The sequence below is a fragment of the Lissotriton vulgaris genome, chromosome 2_1, assembly GCF_964263255.1.
Source record: "Lissotriton vulgaris chromosome 2_1, aLisVul1.2, whole genome shotgun sequence".
NCBI lineage: Eukaryota > Metazoa > Chordata > Amphibia > Caudata > Salamandridae > Lissotriton > Lissotriton vulgaris.
In genome coordinates, this window is record NC_141687.1 from 1,168,125,310 (window position 1) to 1,168,145,975 (window position 20,666).

General features: G+C 46.7%; 1 protein-coding gene across 5 annotated transcripts in view; it reads left to right on the plus strand.

The window, feature by feature from the left end:
• FGR (FGR proto-oncogene, Src family tyrosine kinase) overlaps positions 1-20,666 on the plus strand; it is a 310,928-nt gene that overhangs the window by 179,961 nt on the left and 110,301 nt on the right. The gene's annotated exons all lie outside the window — the stretch shown is intronic.

The following is a 20,666-nucleotide window of genomic DNA, read 5'->3' on the forward strand; positions in this document are numbered from 1 at the left end:
TGACACTTACCCTATTGTTGCACTCACTGAAGTTAGAATAGTAATGTTTACCCCTACACTATCCAACACTTACCCTACTGTTGCACTCACTGGAGTTAGAATAGTAATTATTACCCCTGTACTATCCAATACTTACCTAAAATGCAATGTAATGGTTGGCGTTGTAAAGGTATAATGCGATGTAATGGAATGCGTTGTAAAGTTAGTTTCTGAAAATGCAATGTAATGGTATGCTTTGTATAAGAATGCGTTGTAAAGGACGTTGCTATGTAAAGGCATGCATTGTAAATGTATGCGTTGTAACATCATACATTCCACCTTGTTATGCCAACATATACTGATGGACGCCTATGCTACCTAAAGGGTGTTTGAGACCTAAGCAGGGGGAGTGTGTAACCTAACCTGACTGATGTCTGTGCTGATCACGGGTAATCTCGCGAGAACGGTCTGCAGTCTGCAGCATGAGTCCACATCAGCTGTCAAGAGAGAGAGATCTGCTGTTTGACGTCTGAAAAAGTGGGTCACTGTGCAGAGTGAGAGGGATGTCTGTGTAGCTGTGTTGTTTGTGTCACCGGGGCTAGCACTGCTGTCTGAGACACAAGCCTGTAGACTCCCTGAGTAATCTGAGGGATACTTCTGCTGTCCGAAGGCTAAACCTCTTAGATCCATGTCACCCAAGAGGTTACTCTGTTATTTGTAATATGAGGACTGGGTAATATAAGAATAACATGACTGGCTGGTTCCCAAGCATGCAGGATTTGTTTAACTTGAGACTTGCATCACTTACATAGCACTAACTTCCCTGCTTGCCTTAAATTCACTTCGCCAAACACAAATGGAAAGGGAGTGAAGCTTTCTCTGGTGAGTTTGAATTTACTGTAAGAAAATGAATTATTATGTGGGGTGGATGGTAGTTCACCACAACTGATAAAGACATTAACCAGCACTAGTGTTGGGTTGTTTAAACATTTATATCTTAAGGTAACTGTCTGGAACCAGATGCAATCCCCCCCCACTGGGAGTCAATAAAGAGACTTCAGGCAGCAGAAATATGGCCCCAGTTCCCAGCCTTATCCACTTTTAGCTTTAGGCCAGCAAGTTTGAGCAGATATTTCAGGCTTTACAACTAATACCCCAAAAATGATGAATTCCTAGATCGATTGGTGTTCCATGTCAATGTCTCACATACTTAACATCCAAGTAATGAGGATATATGCCTGAACATACAAATGTGTTTCTAACGGACATCCAACTGAGTTATTTGTTTATTTTATGCTCAATTGTTAAGTGCCCTGTGTATTTGATTATTCTTTTCATGTTTGGTACACCTAGTCGAAAACTTACTTGTGTTATTGTATGTTACATGACAGTCCTGTGTTTTTTTTTTGTTATGTCATTATTTGTGTTGCTCCACAATATAAGATTGATGATATACCATGCAAAATATCACTTTTGCGTCAGATGTGTTTTCATTTATTATTCAGATGTCACACCATTTAATTGGTAATCCTTGGTCTACCAGGAGATAATTAAGGTTCGATAAAATGAAAAATTGCATCTCCCTACAGAACCAATTGTTTTAGCTATGGGCCTGCAGGTTTGAGCAGATATTCTAGGCTTGACTTCTGATATTCCAAATGATTAATTTCATTTTCGAACTATGACCTCTGCTTCAAAACTCCACTGGGGGCATTGGTCTGTCAAAAATGTAATATAGACTGAAATATCATCAGCATGTGATTAAACTCAAGCGTGAGTTCATCAAAGAGAATGAAAAGATGTTAAAAGAGGCTGGAACGGGGGGGCCCAGAGGACATCCACACCCATGTACCATGATTTTGGGTGCTTTTTCAATTAAAACACAAACTCGCATGTCCACCGCTCAAATTAATTTGATATCTCCCTTTACTAGTTCACCACGAATCCTCTGGGCTCCGGAGTAACGTGCTACTCACCAAAAAAGTGATTCAACGCCTCGTCAGGGGTAGGAAAGAATAAAATCACCTGACAGTGTCTTGCGAGACACTTTATACAGTGGACAAATGTAGTAACCAGATGCCGCAGCCCTCCCCCCCCCCCCCCCCCATGTCAAAGGCCGTGGACAGATCCCTGTCTTTTGACACTTTTCTGTGGTCTTATGCTTGTGAAATAAGTGTTGCCGAAGGGGATATCAGAGTAGTCTATGGCCTGAGTAAGCAAAGTGAAAGATAGTGCTGCAGTCCGAGGCCAGAGACTTTGAGTTCTGTGAACATGCAGGATATTCCTTAGATTGTGCCATCTGCAGTCTGATCCTATGCAAATTGGGGGACAGCTCTGCTAGTCGTATTTGTGTGTATCCTGAAAGCCAAATCGGCTATATTCTGCATCAGCCTGTGTGATCCTGTGTGTTAGACGGGGACCCGGAGGGTCGGCCGAGTACATGGGGAGAGGCCTCCGGTGAGGGCCGTCTCCGGCGATCGTACAGACAAGTAACTTCCCCCCCCACAGATGGACACCACACAAGGATGAGTTCAACACACTTTATATACGAATCTTGAGGCAAGGTGATAACGATACAGTGGAACCAGGATACGAGGATCCTGCCAATTCTAGTCTCTGTAGGGAAAAGGGGGTAGCGGGACAGTCTTAGTACCGGTCCGGTACAGGTGCGGTAGGAGAGAAGCTCACAATCCTCGAGCTTGGGGGTCCGCAAAGATGAGCCGCGGCAGCGCCAGCAGGCTAGGACGATGGTTCACAGCGATGAGAGCCGCGGCAGCGCCAGCAGGCTAGGACGATGGTTCACAACGAGGAGGGCCGCGGCAGCGCCAGCAGGCTAGGACGATAGTTCACAACGAGGAGGGCTGCGGCGGCGCCAGCAGGCTACGAAGATGGTGCACGACGAGAAAGGCCGCGGCAGCGCCAGCAGGCCAAGACGACGGTTCACGTTGAAGAGGGCCGCGGCAGCGCCAGCAGGCTTCGGAGATGGTTCACAAGAGAGGGCCGCGGCAGCGCCAGCAGGCCTTCAAGGATGAGTTCCTCACGGTGTCTCTCGACTCCAAGATACAACTGCCTTCCTGCTCTGGAGCTGCCCCAGTTATAGGTCTGGTCTCCTTTGATGTCCGGACCCTCTCACTTGGAGGTCGGGAGGTCCGGGATGAGGGAGTCCAGACACCCAGCAGGGGGGTGGAGCCAGCGCCCGGGGAGGCCGGGGGCGATCGACACCTGGCGGAGGGGAGCCATTGACACTCCTTCTCCCATTGACCTGCCAAGTGGTCTCTTCACCTCCTGGGTGGATGGTGGTGCCTCGATGGCGGGGCCTGGCCTGGCCAGGCCCAGGTTTGGGGTCGAGCCGAGGCCACGCGGCCTTGTTATGTAGTGTCCAAAGATGGCGGCTGGGCCGGGGCAGTGGTGCTGACGGGGGCCCGGGCCAGCCGATACTGGGATGTTCGGGAGCTGGAGTTCCGTTGTGGATGGGTCGGGGGTTGCCCCGGTGGGTTGCCGGGATGGTTCTTGTCTTGGGTACAGGGAGAGCGGGGGTCCGGGCCTCGTCATGCGGGGAGGGAGCGGGCCTTCCACGAGGCCTGTCCAACACTGTGTAGCCTGAAAGTTTTGTCTGGTGCCAGAGACTATACCATCTTTGCATATCCGGACATGGTTATGCTACCTGTGCCATAAGACTGTGGATCAGAAAGATTTGTGTAATTAGAGTAATAGCTTTATTTTCTGTAGTCTGAGCATGTGCAATATGAGCCGTTGCTCTTAAGGAGGTATGTGCATGATATTTATATAGCGCAAACCTAGCTAAAGGAGAGGTCATTGGGTTCTGCAAACTGGAGTGTACCTTTACTGCATTGGGATGCTGTGTTCTTTAAAGAGGTGCATCTTCAATTCCTTCCTGAATTGGAGTGGTGTTGCGGCTGTCCTGATGGATAGGATCCTGGGTGCAAACGTAAAAAGTTTTACATTTTTTCCTTTTTTTTTTTTTAACATCTCTTCCTCTCCTGTCTCAAGGTGTTCTGCCTATGTATGTGCAAGGAGCCACCAGAAATTTTAAACTATAAATTGTAATAGTCTTTATATAGCACTTACTATCCCTGACAAGGCGTTAAAGAGCTTTTTGGCGAGTAGCACCACACGCCGTAACCCAAAAGGAATCGTGGTGGATTAGTATAGGGAAATATGTGTAATTTGAGCAGTGGACACATGAGTCTGTTGGTTAGATTAAATAGAATAATGGAGGGATAGAAGAGGGATGAGTCTAGAAAGTGTTATTTGGGAGATCGTAGTAGTAAGATTATTATTATTATTATTATTTATATAGCACAATACTACCCAAGGGTGTCTAGGCACTTGCATAATGGGCACAAAGAGCACACTGAAAATGCTTGATTTCCTATCCTTGGACAGATTTATAGAGTAAAGAGCCATATTTTAAGTCCTAACCTAAAGGACAATAGATCAGAAGCATTCTTTAAATAAAATGGTAGCTTATTCCACCATTTTGTAGTGATACTGATGAAGCTTTTACCACCCCATCTTTGAAGACGGAAAGTAAGCTCTGACTCCAACTTCAGTGTCGCTGACCGAAGTGTGCGTGCTGGGATTTGTCATTTGAAACGCTTTATCGGGTAACTGGGTCCTGAATTTTGTAGTGCCTTAAAGGCAATACATACGGCTTTAAACCTGATGCGCTTTTCCATTAGTACCCAATGCAGATTGTTGAGAGCATGTTTAGCTGACGAGTATTTGGCTAGTCCAAAAAGCAATCTCGCAGCAGAATTCTGAAGTACCTTGAGCTTAGCTACTACCGATCCCGTTACAGTAATCTATTTTTGATAACACCAGCGCTGACACCACCGTTTTCTGCAGATTTGTCGGTTTAAATGATGAGGTTTGGGATGAGTAAAAAGGAGAGATGGGGAGGGAATAGCCTGTAGAAAGGGATTAGGGGATCATAGTAGGACGATGAGGTTTTCGATGAGTCAAAGGAGGGATACATGAGGGAAGAATTTAGAAAGGGTTGTTCAGGAGATCGTAGTAAAATGAGGTTTGGAGTTGGCAAGGTGGGATAGAGGAGGGAAGACTATAGAAAGGGGTCTTTTGGAGATCATAGTAGTAGAATGGGGTTTGGGATGAGTCAGAGAGTAGAGGTAGAGGATATATTGAGAGGTATAGGGTGAGACAGAATATTTTATTGGAGAGAGTAAACGTTTTGTATTTTTTTCATCTTATTTAGATCCATAATTACATTGAAAGTATATGTGTTGCAAGAGTTACAAAGTGTGGTGGTGTGCAGTGTGTGTGTTGTGCGTTAGTGTTATTATGGTAGAAGAATCAGGTGACCCCTTCAGCCAATGGGAACCCTAGCCCTAACACTATCCAATCATAACACTAGCCCTAATATTTGGGCCAATAGGAGACCAGGACCTTACAGCCAATCTTATCCCTAGTCCAAGCACCCAATCAGTTCAGGCTGGAAAAAAATATATACTTCTAGAAATATGCTACCTACACTTGTCCAAAAATCATTGAAAACATAAACTAATTCTAAAAACATTCTTAACTGGTCAAATGTCTCTTCTTATTATTATTCTTTTCCATCTGCTTTCTTTTTTTCTTTTTCTCTTTCTGTAGAAAGGGATTAGGGGGATCATAGTAGGACGATGAGGTTTTCGATGAGTCAAAGGAGGGATACATGAGGGAAGAATTTAGAAAGGGTTGTTCAGGAGATCGTAGTAAAATGAGGTTTGGAGTTGGCAAGGAGGGAAGACTATAGAAAGGGGTATTTTGGAGATCATAGTAGTAGAATGGGGTTTGGGATGAGTCAGAGAGTAGAGGTAGAGGATATATTGAGAGGTATAGGGTGAGACAGAATATTTTATTGGAGAGAGTAAAAGTTTTGTCTTTTTTTCATCTCATTAAAAGATCCATAATTACATTGAAAGTATATGTGTTGCAAGAGTTACAAAGTGTGGTGGTGTGCAGTGTGTGTGTTGTGCGTTAGTGTTATTATGGTAGAAGGGAGAGAAGGGTTTTTGTTGGACAACTGATGGAAGCTCTGTTAGGTGTAATTACAGCAGGGAGAGTGTCTGAATGGGATGTAGTTATGTATGGTGTTGTGTTAGTGATGCGTGTATTGGTTAGTGGTATAGGATAGAGTTGTGTATTGTTTGTAGGTGATGGTGGATATGTGTGGTAGTTGGGATAGTGGGGTGTGTAGATGTGGTTTGGTTGGGTTTGTAGTGCAGGCTGGTATATTAATCTGAGTATAGTGTTGTGCGTGGCGTACATTTGGTGTGAGTGTGTTGCTCTGTTTGTGGATGTGGATGGTGTGGGCTGGGCATTGCTAAATGAGAAAAAGGACAGCATTTCTGTCTCTAGTCCCGACCAGTCTCGAACAGGCTCAAACTAGAAACTGCCCTTGTCTTCTCTGCCCTTAACAGGCTCAAACAGGAAACTGCCCTTGTCCTCTTTGCCCTTAACAGGCTCAAACATAAAACTGCCCTTGTCCTCTCTGCCCTTCGCCTCGACGCCCAGGCTGAGATGCCCTAAGCCTGGCCTTTTTTATAGCCCTAGTAATCAGGTGACCCCTTCAGCCAATGGGAACCCTAGCCCTAACACTATCCAATCATAACACTAGCCCTAAAAGTTAGAGCCAATAGGAGACCAGGACCTTACAGCCAATCTTATCCCTAGTCCAAGCACCCAATCAGTTCAGGCTGGAAAAAAATATATACTTCTAGAAATATGCTACCTACACTTGTCCAAAAATCATTAAAAACATAAACTAATTCTAAAAACATTCTTAACTGGTCAAATGTCTCTTCTTATTATTATTCTTTTCCATCTGCTTTCTTTTTTTCTTTTTCTCTTTCTTCCTTTTTCTCTCTCAGATTTTGAGACTGACAAGAGACTACACATATGCTTGTATAAGATTGCACCAGGGGATGTCAGGCTATACTTGGTCGACTAGAGGCCATGTCTCGGAAAAATGAGTTTCCAGCTGAGCTTATTACTGTTTTGCCTGGGGATATAATGATGGAATTTGACATTAGATTTTAGGTCTGGACATTTGAGACTATATCCGAAAATATGGTGATGGTACTTGAGCATTAGATGATTGTGCCTATGATTGTATGCCTCTTTGCTGATTGTTGTCATTGTTGTGCCTAGGACATACAGTGCAGCTTCATCCTTTAAATATGGGTGATCAACTTTACTCAAGTTCTCAAGTTTCTTTTTTTTGCATAGTTAACAAAAACCATTGCAATATTAACATTTAAAAGAAATAAGATTTAGACAAATATTCAATACGATTTCGTCAGCCATTGCCACCTTTTTGAACACTATTTTGCAGAAAAATATCTTCAAATAAAACAGTTAAAACCCAAGGTGAAAATATGCTGTATAGAAAATCAAAGTTAATAATAGTGGCATTAATTCGCAAGGAGAGTGAAGTGCAGTCACAGATTTTTACCACCAACCGTGGTTGCCCATCGACCAGTATCGTCTTATGTGTATTGTTCAGATTTACTGGACTTGTTCACTGAAGTGCAGGTGATCCGTCCTTGGTATAGTCAAAGAGTAGGCCTCTACCTGTCTACAAGACATCATACAGTGTCCAAGCTTTATGTTTATTATATCACATTTTCGACAATTTTGGTCATTTTTTGTTCGGCTAGCATAAGGAATCTTAACAGTCTACAGTTCAATTGTGTGTTCTCTGGGTTTAAGCAGGCCAGCACTGCTTGCATCCTGGTGCGAGTGCCGATCTGCTTAAGGGGTTCTTTTAGGAGCTGCTGCCGTTCTTTTTGCAGTCCCTTGCATGAGAAGATTAGGTGTAAAATATCTCCTTGCTTGGTGTTACACAGCCTGCAGGTGTCTTGTGCTGTTGTCCTCAGCCATGGTGGAAGATGCTGAGCACACAGGAAAATCCCCAATCTATGCTTTAGAAAATTAATTTTTATGGCTTTGGGATATCCCTGTTTGAAGAATGTTCAACTTTAGTGTCTTTTCAGTTATTATGGTAAATTGCTTTTATTGTAGGCCTTCCAAGTTCAGTGATCTAACTTTCTGACAAGTTACCCAATGTTGAGGGTCATGTGATCACTTCCTGTGATGTCGTAAGGGGCGTGTCAGAGTGTGTAATGTCACTTCTGCTACCCCTGGCATTTTAATGAATCGGCATTCATGGCAGAGGTTGCTTTGTTGTATATATTTGGTGGATTTATTCCTGATGAAGAGCTGTCTTGTTCCATGTATTGCTTTGTGGGTGATACAAAGTAGCGGAAAGGTGGATCTTCCAGCACGTGTTAATTAATTAAGGGGGGCCCTCCAGGCAGGGGAGATGTGGGCTTGTGGCTTTACACATAGGAGTAGTCTGGCAGAAGAGTTCTGAATCCGTTCTAGTCTTTTCATAGTTGGACTATCTGTGTTAGAGGCCATTGGTGTAATCAAGTTTAGACAGTAAAAGAGTGGTAGTAGCCTGGACCTCGTTAGAAAATCTCTGGTGGGGGAAGATGTGTTGCTGTGTTTCCATGGTGATGCAGCTTGATCTTGCTCGTTTGTCCACTTGGAGATTCGTTGTTCAGTTGGAGTCCATTGTAATTCAGAGGTTTCTTACTTCCTTAGAGACTTTAGGAGGTGGTCCCAGATCGTCAGGCCCGGCACAGAGTGGATCATAATTGTTCCAATTGCCAAATCTGAGTATTTCCATTTTGGAAGCATTCAATTTGAGATGGCTCCATGTTATCCACTAATCAACGGCTCTGAGGGAACTGAAGATTTTTGAGTTTCCAATATCTTTGGGGATTTCCTGCTTAGGAAGCATGTGTGTGTCATCTACATAGTTTTAACAGGTGAGTTGAAATTCATTGATCATTGCCAGTAATGGCTTCATGTAGCTGTTGAAAAGCATGGGTGATATGATAGAGCCTTGAGAGGGACCCCTGCTTTTGTGAAGTACGGTTAGGATGAGAAAGGCGGAGTATGGATGACATTTTCTTTGTTTTGTAGGCAGGATATGCTCCAGTTGAGATCAGTCCCCTCAACACCGACTTTGTAGAGTCTTAGTGTTAGAGTGTCATGGTTGGCTGTGTCAAAGGCAGCTGAGAGGTCCACGAAAAGAAATACAGCCACCTATTCTGGTCTGCTGTGTTTTTAAGGTCATCCCAGATAGCAATGAGGGCAGATTCTGTGCCTTTTCCTGGGCAAAATCCAGTTTGGTAACCTGAAAGTATGGAGTTATCTTCACTGAATTGTGACATCTAGGTGAATACTGCTCTTTCTATCAGTTTGCCCAGGAAAGGTCCATTTGTAATTGGTCTGTAGCTGTTGGGGTCAAGCAGGTCCAGGTTTGTTTTACTTAATAATGGGCATATGAATGTCTTTTTTAGGTCTTCTGGAAAGATTGTCAGTAATTACTGATGATTCTTCTTACTGGTGTGGCAGTAGAGGTAGATAAAAGAATGTTCTTCAAAATTTGTGGTGGACAAGGGTCAGCAGGGCAGCTGGAAGGCCTGCTTGCTTTGACCAGATCCATAAATTCACTGTGGTATTTGTTTGAAGGAATGCAGAGGCTGGGTTAGCCTACTCTTGGAGGGGAATTTTGTAAATGGGTTGGTACTGGTGGTTTTCCTTTCGTTTGAATAGGCGTCCAGCATTTCTGCTTTGGTCGTAAAGATTTGCCAGTTTGTCTGTGAATTCTTGAGTAATAAGTTCCTTCTGTGCATTTAGGTTTATGAAATTCAGTGAGAATGTTCTAAATTTCTTTATTTGCACATTTAGCATTTTGAATTCCATCTGAATAGTACCTTTTTTTTAAATTTAACTTTTTTGATTGTTATTTTGTATATTCTGTTAAGTTTGTGTAGGTAACGTTTGGCTTCATTGTGGATTGTCTTGAGTGAGGTTTGTTGCAGCCTTCTAATTTGTTGTTTTATATTTTCTAGCTCTATATTTCTCTAAGGTGCTTGTTTTATTTTGTCCTGTTTTTTGTTCTTCGTAGTAGTGGTATCAAAAGCTTCCTGTAGCCACTCATAAAATATTTGAATGACATTTATTGTGTCTTGATCTGTGTTGGATGTTAGTTGTGTTTCTAAGTATTCAAAATTGAGCTTGTTCCACAGTTGATAGGTAGATGCACATATGGTGGTCTTGGGTGTGATAATTTGTGGTGTTTTATGTTGGAAAGCTAAAACATGGTGACTGGAGTAATACTTTCAAAGGTAACTAGTTCTGGGGTGGCAAAAAAGGACATCTGAGATGTGTCCAGTGATGTGCGTGGACTTGTGCATGATCTGAGGCAGGTGGAGTGTGAGTAGGCCAGTGATGATAGTTTTTGGATGGGGCATATTGGGTTAGTCAAACCATATGTTTAGGTCACCAAGAATGCATAGGTTGGAGTATAGTGTCATAAAGTTTGAAACTGAGTCTCGAAATGTGCCTGGGAATGTTGCATTGCTAGATAGTGGTCTATAAAGAAAGAGGAGGTTACAGGAGGAGTTGGTGTAGGGTTACATCTAGTGATAAGGGCCTCACAACCTTGAATGGACATATTATCAACTCTGGGGAGATTAATTATTTGCTTGAATAGAACAGCTAGTCCACCTACATGATTTTCCGTGAAAGTTTGATAGATAGCCTAGAGGAATGGCTACATGCAACATTGGAGGCATGTCCTCGACAAACAATGATTCCGTTATGACGAGTAAGTCAGGTTGTGTGTCAGTGAGAAGGTAATTGATGTGGTGTCAGTAGTGCTTAACAGAGAATGAGCCTAGAGGAGTGGGGGAGGTGGACAAATTAAATATATATATATCTCTATATAATCATTTCAACAAGAATATTAATCACCAGAGGAAAAAATATGACACACTGATGGAAAAGCTTAGACAAAGGCCTGACATTGTAGTCCGCAATGCGGACAAAGGAGGAAACATTGTACTTTGGCCCTATGAGATGTATGAAAAAGAAGCTCTCCGCCAACTACAAGACAAAGACTGCTATATTAGAACAAATAGCACCAACATCTACAATATCAAGGAAAGGTATCACTCATGCCTTTACAACTGGAGAGGGAAAGGACTCGTCTCTAAACTGTGGAAAAAGGTAGGGCTAAGACCTTTTTCAAGATATGCCCGGCGCTAACCGCCCTTGTACCATTCAAATTACCAAGCAATGAGGCAGGCGCCGGAGACCAGAAGGCAGGAAACAGAAGTTTTATTCCGACGGAGCAGAACACATCAGATCAGACAACAAGGTATCGTCTCGAGGTGCTCTAACAGCCTCTCGGAGGCCTGGCCTTTTATACACTGTTTTATGGCATGTGACCTTCCTTTATTACAATCAGATCATTGTGAACAACAAGGAAAAAGACATCCCCGTAATCCTCGTGTCCATCCCACCCCACATGTCTCTACAATAGAGATCCTCAACCTGCTGATAAGAGGAGGGGGTCATCGCGCAGCTGAGTGTTCTGCCGATTCTTAGGATGTGTGCGCCTGATCATATCCCGGGGGGGTGGGGAGGTCTTGATCAATAGAGGGTCCTTTGAAGAAGAGTGACTTCATACAATAAGGGGCAGTAAATGATATCTCCCGGCTTAGGCGATGGCCTCGGACCTGTGTGGACAGCTGGACACGGGGGAAGGGGTCATCAAAGGAGTGGTATTCATGCCGCGTGGACAATCCAGTGCGGCGGGAAGGTTTATCGACAGAGGGGCATTCATGGGAGGAGAGGAGGTGCTGGTCAGGCGCTGGCGTGACTCCCAAGGACAGGGCCGTGCAGAAGGGTCATGCTCATGAGGGGGAGGGAGGGGGAGCCAGGGTGCGCGGAGGATGCTTGCTGGGTCAGAGGGGCGCGCTGGCGATCGATCGTGGACAGGGGGACCATGATACCTAAAATGGCTGCCGTGCACGTAGTACGTAGGTGACAAGTTGGCGCAGATGATGTTTAGATCGCTAACTAAAATTCCACAGTCCTCCCTTTTAACATGTCTCGCCAACTTGTCAGTTTGGATTTATCCCCATAAGGCCACGTATCTCTACTTCATAGAGGGGACTCATGTGCTCATTTCGGAAGTCCAAAGTCTTTGGGCACATACAGTTAGAAACGAAGCTGCACAAGGAGGGTAGACATTGAACACCCAAGCAACACCCACATAATATCACAACAGGTATCAGTATGAAGGAAAACAACTTCCAACCCCAGCCCTTCAAAGTGTCCCAAAACCAGCTTCCAAGCGACCATCCTTCTTGTTCTTGGTGAACCTCCGAGGAAAGTCTGTGGAGGTGCTCAATTGCCTTGTAGACTGAAGGCGAGTTGTCAGGCACGTAGGTGCAGCAGCTAGATCCGATGATGCGGCATGCTCCTCCTCGGTCGGCTAGGACCACGTCTAGGACAAGGCGGTTTTGAAGTGTCACAAGGCGGACCGCTTGGAGCTCAGCCGTGTTGTTAGCGAGGATGCCAGCCGTGATATTGATCGTTGTTTCTACTGCCTGGGTCAGGTGTCGGATAGCACGGCAGTTTGCCATTGGGCCCCACAGAGGAACAAGTCCCTTTGCTGCATCTAGGAACTGTGCTCCAGTGGAGTCGGCTTGTCCAATGTCATCTGCACGCCTCTGCCGGTGATGGTTGGCAGGGGCTACATACGTGGGCGGAAGAACGAAGGCAATGTAACAGACACCCTTCCAACCTTTCGGGAGCCAGGTGTAAGCTTTGGTGCCACATACAAAGTACATGTTTGGAGAAGCAACAAAGGAAGGGGGGTCGGCTGAGTCCAATGTTCTAATGATTCGGCAGGAACTGCGACCCACCGGCTGTGATCCCTGGCCTTCGAGACACACGACCTGTAGCATTGATAACAGACAGAGCCACAGTCAGAGTGGCGGTGGTTTGTTTTTGCAGATGAGAGAAGGTGGATCTAGCTGGATTGTGGAGCACCTGTACTTCGACTCGTTCTTTAGCTGGAATGTCTTTAAGGAAGGTGGCGCCTGTGAGCGCAGGACACAGAGGAGCAGAGGTCTTTCCGGTTTTGTTCAGCCAGAACCCAGAGTAGAAGTGCGACACCGTCTGGCTGGAGGTGGCGTTGTCCTTGTGGCTCTCTTGCATGAGGATCAACCAGGCGAGGCAGGAGCCGTGAACTGAGAAAGGAGAAGGGATGAAGGGGATGGAGTTTCCAGTGGCATGCGGAAGCAACCCGCAGATCCAGCAGTTCGTAGCATTTGCGGCAAGGTTGTGTTGGTGCAACAGTTGCACAAAAGAATTGTTCCAGAATTCCCTGCGCCTTTCTCGGAGCTGAGGCGACAGAGAGATTAGGTGATGCTCTTTCAGGGGTGTTGGTTGTGCAGTAGGTAGCAATGCCTCATGAGCCGGTGTGCTTTCCTCCAGAATCCAGAAGGAGGTCATGAGGAGGAGGCAGAAGAGGAAGACAATAAAGAGGGCGATTGTCTTTGATTTGTGCAAATTGTCAGTCTTTGGGTTTCTATAGTGGGTATTTCCTGTTGCTTCATCATCTTCTTATCTGGCGCTTCCATCATCTTCTTATCTGGTACTTCCATCATCTTCTTATCTGGCGCTTCCATCACCTTCAAGGGGCTCGGTAGCGGGCAGAACCACAGACTTCGTTTAGCTTCTCTCCCGGCAACCCTTGGTTGTGCTGAGGTCACCGTTCTGAGATTTAACTTAGTCCGTGGCCTACTTAGCCGAAGCTCCCTCCTTTCGACGCAGGAAATACCCTTCTCTGGATGGCACAGTGGGATCAGAGAATTTTGCAAGTTCGAGTGCCTCAGTATCGGGATAACAGTTCAATGTCGGTCGGTCTTTGTTCAGGAGCTCTTCTTGGGTGTTGACGTTTTCTGTCGCGGCCAGGTTTGCAGAGACCTTCCGGCAGTGATGTGCGTGCAGCCAGTGCCTCTTCCCCTCCACTCGAAGCGCCGTCCGTGTGGTAATCAGCACTTGCCAGGGGCCCGTCCACCGGGGTTCCAGACTCTTGGTCCGCTGGAAATTTCGTATTAGCACGAAATCTCCCGGCTGGATGTCGTGGCCGGGGCCCTTGGAAGCATCGGGGATGGCCTGCTGCACCTGTTGATGAATGACAGACAATGTTTTAGTTAACTTGCACAAATAATCAGATAGTAGGACGCCCGGGACGTCATGAATGGAGGTCGGTTTGGGAGCAGTCCAGAGATTCATCGGTCGCCCAAATACGACCTCGTAGGGGGTCAAATGATGCTTGGTGGGAGTGGAGCGCATCGATAACAATGCCAGTGGGAGGGCATCCGGCCATTTAAGTCCAGTGGTGGCCACTATTTTTGACAATTTCAGCTTCAGTGTGGCATTATGGCGTTCCACCAGACCGGCGGATTGGGGGTGGAAGACCGCATGAAACCTTTGCTTCACCCCCAACCCCTTTAAGATTAATTGGATAACCTCAGCTATGAAGTGGGGGCCATTGTCGCTCCATAAAATTCTACAAAGGCCATAGCGAGGGAAGAATTCTTTCAGTAGTACTTTGGCAGTAGTCATGGCAGTGTTGTCACGGGTTGGATAGGCCTCTACCCATTTGCTGAAGGCACATACGATGACTAGTACATACTTCAAGCTTTGGCATCTCTCTAGTTGGATGTAGTCCATCTGTAGGACCTCAAAGGGGTGATTGGGGATCCCAAACCCTCCCCGGGGTACCACAGTTCCTTTCCCGGGGTTGTGTTGCAGACAGATAAGACACTGTTGGACTAGGCGTCTGGCTGAGTCGGGGATTTTGTCGTTGTGCCAGACCTTGGAAATGAGCTTGATCATGGGTGCAGATCCTATGTGTGCGGGGGAATGAGCCATCGTCAGTATGGGGATCAGGTATGAGTCAGGCAGCAACCATTTGTTTGCATCTTTTGTTCGCCAGCAGCCCTCATCGTCCTTCAAACCCACCCCTGCCCACTTAGTCAGTTCGTGAGGGTTGCTGGCCGACTGGATGTCTCTGATCATTACCCTTGCGTCACTCCAGTTCTCTGCTTGTGACCTGGTCACATACATGCGTGTCACCGTCCTATTCTCAGCCGTGGTTCGTGCAGTGATGTCGGCCAATGCATTCCCTTGTCCGACTAAGTCTGTCACCCTCTTGTGTGCCTGACATTTAATCACCGCTAATCGTTTGGGGAGGAGAACTGCTTCAATCAGGGCGGAGACTAGATCTCCGTGGAGGATAGGGGTGCCGTGGGACGTCAGGAATCCCCTCTCCCTCCACAGGAGCCCAAAATGGTGAACCACCCCGAAGGCATACTGGCTGTCTGTATATACGTTCGCAGTGGTCCCCGTGGCTATGATGCATGCTCGTGTGAGGGCTATCAGTTCAGCTGCCTGGGCAGATCGTTGTGTGATGCAGGCTGTCTCAACTACTGTTCGGGCTGTCGTGACTGCATAGGCAGCTGAAGTGGTGCCATCTGGGAGTTTGATGCATGAGCCGTCTACCCATAGCTCTCCATCGGGGTCAGTGAAAGCAGTATCTCGGAGGTCAACTCTACTCTTAGTTTGTTCGTCCGTGAGGGTCACACAGTCATGTATGGGAGGAACGTCGGGGTCATTTTCAGGCAAGGGCAACAATGTGGCAGGATTCAAAGTCGTGCATCTCTTTAGTGTGATGTGGGGTGCAAGTAGCGTCAGTTCGTACCCTGTCAGTCGTGCGCTAGTCAGGTGTTGAGTCTTGGTTTGGTTCAGGAGGATGTCGACAGCATGGGGTACTAGCACAGTGAGGGAGTTGGAAAGTACGATTCCCTCGCTCTGACGGATAGAGACAGCAGCGGCAGCTACTGCTCGAAGGCAGGCAGGTAAAGCTCTGGCTACAGGATCAAGAGTGGCGGAGAAGTAGGCGCAAGGGCGCTGCTTAAGACCAATTGATTGTGTCAGGACAGACAATGCACACCCCTCCCTTTCGTGGGTGAAGAGGGAGAAGGGTTTGGAGTAATCCGGGGTTCCCAGGACGGGTGCTGAACAGAGTGCATCTCGTAATTCCTTAAAGGATGCTTGACACTCAGGGGTCCAAGGGAGCGGGAAGGAGGCATCTTTGGTTAATAGGGCAAGTAGGGGTTTTACAATGAGGCTGAAGTTAGGTAACCACTGTCTGCAAAAAGAGGTTAGGCCAACCAAAGAGCGGACTTGCTTTTGTGTTTTTGGGACGGGGGTGTCTAGGATGGTTTGGATCCGGTCGGGTGTGAGTTTCCTCCCTTCTTTGGACAGGAGATGGCCTAGGTAAGTCACTTGTGGCTGGCAGAACTGTAACTTCTTTTTGGAGACTTTATGGCCATTCTCTGCAAGAAAATGTAGGAGTTGGATAGTGGCTGTGATTGCCAGTGGGGTGGTGTCGGCTGCCAAAAGGATATCATTGACATATTGGATCAACACCACTCCATCTGGTAGCTGGAAGGCATCCAGCTGTCTTTTGAGGGCCTGGCTGTAAATGCTGGGGCTTTCAGTGTACCCCTGGGGAGCTCTACAAAATCGGTACGAGCGGGATTTTAAAGTGAAGCCGAAGAGATAACGGCTGTCTGGATGGATGGGGATAGAGAAAAACGCATTCTTAAGGTCGATAACAGTGAAGGTGGTGGCAGTGGACGGGATGAGGGTCAGAATGGTGGTGATGTCTGAGACAACAGGGTATTGGGGTACAACCACTTTGTTAATTTCTCGCAGGTCGATGATGAAGCGGTATGCTTTCTCATCTCCTTCACCTTGTTTCTTAACAATGGGTAGGATTGGGCTGTTACAGACATTGCTAACCACTTCTTCAACCACTCCTGCATCTACCAGAGACTGGATGATCGCTACCAGTGCCTTCTCGCCCTCTGGGGATATCCGATATTGTGGGAGTTTCGGGAGCATAGCGTCCTGTCTTACAGTTATATGAATAGGGTCAATCATCATTCGTCCCACATCAGAGTCACTTTTGGCCCACAAGTACGGAGGCAGGGTGTCAAGCAAGGACAGGTCAGCGTCAGTTATGGAGCACATGTGTCGTGAGGGGCAGGATCTGGGCATGCCTGGATTGTCGTACAGGATGACTCGGATTCCATCTGGGGAGCACCTAATGGTAGCTCGAAAATGTTTCAGTAAGTCAATGCCCATAATGGCGTCAGGGGAGTTGGAGGAGAGCAGAAATGTTGTGTCAGTGGTGTTGCTTTCTAGGTCAAAGGTGATAGGTACGGACAGGGGGTTAGTGGAGGGCGTCCCATCGAAACCTATCGATGTAATGTGTGAGCCAGACAAGGGTGCCCTTGGAATCAGTCGTTTTGATAACACACTACGTGTCGCCCCAGTGTCTACCAAAAATGGAGACTCTGTACCCAGGACCTTAGCGGTGACATAAGGACCTTGCTGGTCAACACAGAGCTCGACTGGATCCCTCCCTTGCCCCTGGCAGTCCTATGCAAAATCGGGGGCATTCTCACCATCAGATAGTTGGTATTGGTTCTGTCGGGTGCGGTCAAATGTGTTCAATCTCCCTGATCTGTCATTGTTGGTGTCGTTTGTGTGCCCTCGTCCTTGTCCTCTGTTTCTCTGACCACCTGCCACATCCCTGGGGTCCCTATTTCTATTCATCTCTAGCAGAACCGGACACTCGGATTTCCAGTGGCCGAATCCTTTGCAGAAGGCGCATTGGTCATTGCTAATGTCTCTACGTCCAGTGTGTGGTGTTGGGGAGTGATCCTTAGGAGGTAGATTTCTGGGGGTGGTCGATTGGTAGTTCCCCCTTTGGTGTTCCCGTCCTATCGCTATACCTTGTATCTGGGCTATCATTACCCTTTCTTTTAAATCTTTCTTCTTTTTCTCGGACGCCCTATCATTCTCATTCTTCTGGTGTTCGTAATACTGAGCCATCTGAAGGATAGCTGCGGGTTTGGAGGCCCCCCAACTACTCTCACTCGTCTGCAGTTTTTGGGAGACCTCTTGTGTTAGGCCCTTTACATAATTTTGTACAAACAAGTGCTGTCCGGTTGCGGTGGTCATGTCTTGGCCACTGTAGTCGGAGAACACTGTCTCGAATCGGGAGAAGTATTCTGACACATCTTCCTGGGGTTTCTGTCGACAGGCCGTGACTATCGACCAGTCTACCTTTCTTTCAGGGATCAGTGTCTTTAACTTCTGAACTAGTTTGTCTGGGAGTTCCAGTATATCCTTTACTGGTTTCCTTCCTGGCTCTCGCTGTCTATCTAGTTTACCGAGTTGGTCCCAGGTATGTCCAAACAGATCCGTGTGGTCAGCCTTCCGGATTTGCTTCCACACGTCAGCTGGCAGGCATAACCCGAAGAACAAGTCAATGTCCGCTAAAGTCATTATCGTCGAACCCAAGGCGGTGCCTAATTCGGTATAGAATGCTGTTGGGTTCTTTCTCAAATCGGGCAGAGTTTGTTTAAAGGTTAGGCTATCTTGTCGGTCCCATGGTTGGTAAACCCAATTATACACAACTCTCCCTTTTGCGTCTGCGTGATTAATATCGTCGCTTGTTCCCAGGCCACGTGGCGGGATCCAGTAAGGAGCCGCCTCTCTGATGGGCATCATAGTATTGGCTACTTCTACTGGGGTCGTTTCAGGGACTGTAACCTTGGCTTCTGGTTTTTGTTCCGTGAGGTGGCGGAGGACCTCAAGCATCTGCATGAAGAGCTCCGTCGCCTCACATTCAGTCCCATCTCCAACATCAATCTTCCTATACAGCGTTGTTAGTTTAGCGGGACCCTTACTTTGATACCTATCTTCATATGCGTTCAGGATGTGGTAGCTGAATCGCAAAATGAAATGCCGTCTGTGGCTGTCGGCATGTGAATTATATATGCTCATTGTGTATTCTTCGCTCTCCCTTCGTTCTACTAATGTCTTTGCTATTTTGTCGATCCCATCCCGCTCATCTTTGCTCAACCTATTTGGTCTGGCTGGTGGTTGTTTGCTAGCCTCAGGGTCGTCTGACGATGTTGTTAATGTGGCTGGTGCGGAGGCCGTGAGGGCCGGTGCACTAGCACTAAGGTCACTTTCGCTCGCACTCGGGGCTTGCAAGTTTTGTTGGCAGGGAGCATATGGAGGGGGCATGTAGATGATTGAGGGACCTAGCAGTAACTCATCGTTCGCCCGTTGTTTGGAGGGCAATTCAGGGTAGAGCGCAGAGGGGGTCCTGACAGGACATTGACCTGTCGACCCTAATTTCTGGTTTCGTGCGGCTTCCTTTCTTTCTTTTATTTCTTCCTCTAGTTGCTTAGCGGCTAAGTGGGCTGCCTTTCGTAATTCTTTCCCTATTTTTGCTTCTTCTCTTTTTTCGTTGTTCCGTTTCTTTGCGCCACATGCCAATACTGTCGAGCATAGTGGGCGTGGTCTTATTTTTCTGGAGCGCTATTTCCAATGTTTTTATTTTATTTTCATCGAAGGAACCTATCAGTGGCCACTGACTTTCAGGGTTCTTCTTTGTATATTTGTGCCATAGCTTAGTATAAGCTATAGCGACTAGTCCATGCTTAGTGAACATGTCCTTATTAGGGGTGCCTTCCAGTGGAGCCGGATGGTTCATCTCTAATAAGCGGTCCGGGCTGTACAGGCTACCAATCAGTGGGGAGAAGATAGGCATGACGGGTTACAACGGGGAAAAAGGTCTGCACTACCTATCTTATCACGGCGGGCAAAGACTAGACAGAATATTTCTATTCTCCGTTGTTTGCCGGCGGTGAATACCTCAAAAGAACCAATACCGAACAATCAGTGTTCGGTCAATCAAACAATCAGTGGGGAGAATAAGTGGGTACGAAAAGTTTGCGTTACCCACCTTTTCTCTACCTGCAAAGAGAGACCTTGTTCTTCCCTGTTTGCAGACAAAGAATCTCCAGACAATAATCCACGAACGACAGTTCGGGACAACAGTGGGGGAGGAAGATAGGCACGACGGATTACAATGGGGACAAAAGTCTGCGTTACCTATCCTTCACTGCTTGCAAAGAGAGAGCCTGTTATTTTCTCCGTTTGCAGACGGTGAATCTCCAGAGGGTTTCAACAAAGCGTAATACTAGTATTATCCAAACCAAACAATTTTTTCTCCGTTCGTCGTGTCTACACGACCTTACCCGGACCGCATGGACGGTTTCCTGTCTTCTGAATCCAGCGCCCGATCGTCCTCTCTTCTTCGTGATGTTCGTGGCACTCCTGATGGTTCCCAGTCAGGACCGTAGATCACTCGAGAGAGGTCTGTTCGGAACTAGTGAAGGTCGGATGATCGGCTGTCAGACGAGGGTCTATCGGACACGAGCTCTCCCGATCGTTGCAGTCGTTCACTCTGTCGTTGGGACCTCTCCCACTGGATCCACGTGTCGCTGATGGGCCCCACGCTTTGGGACGCCAATTGTGGAAAAAGGTAGGGCTAAGACCTTTTTCAAGATATGCCCGGCGCTAACCGCCCTTGTACCATTCAAATTACCAAGCAATGAGGCAGGCGCCGGAGACCAGAAGGCAGGAAACAGAAGTTTTATTCCGACGGAGCAGAACACATCAGATCAGACAACAAGGTATCGTCTCGAGGTGCTCTAACAGCCTCTCGGAGGCCTGGCCTTTTATACACTGTTTTATGGCATGTGACCTTCCTTTATTACAATCAGATCATTGTGAACAACAAGGAAAAAGACATCCCCGTAATCCTCGTGTCCATCCCACCCCACATGTCTCTA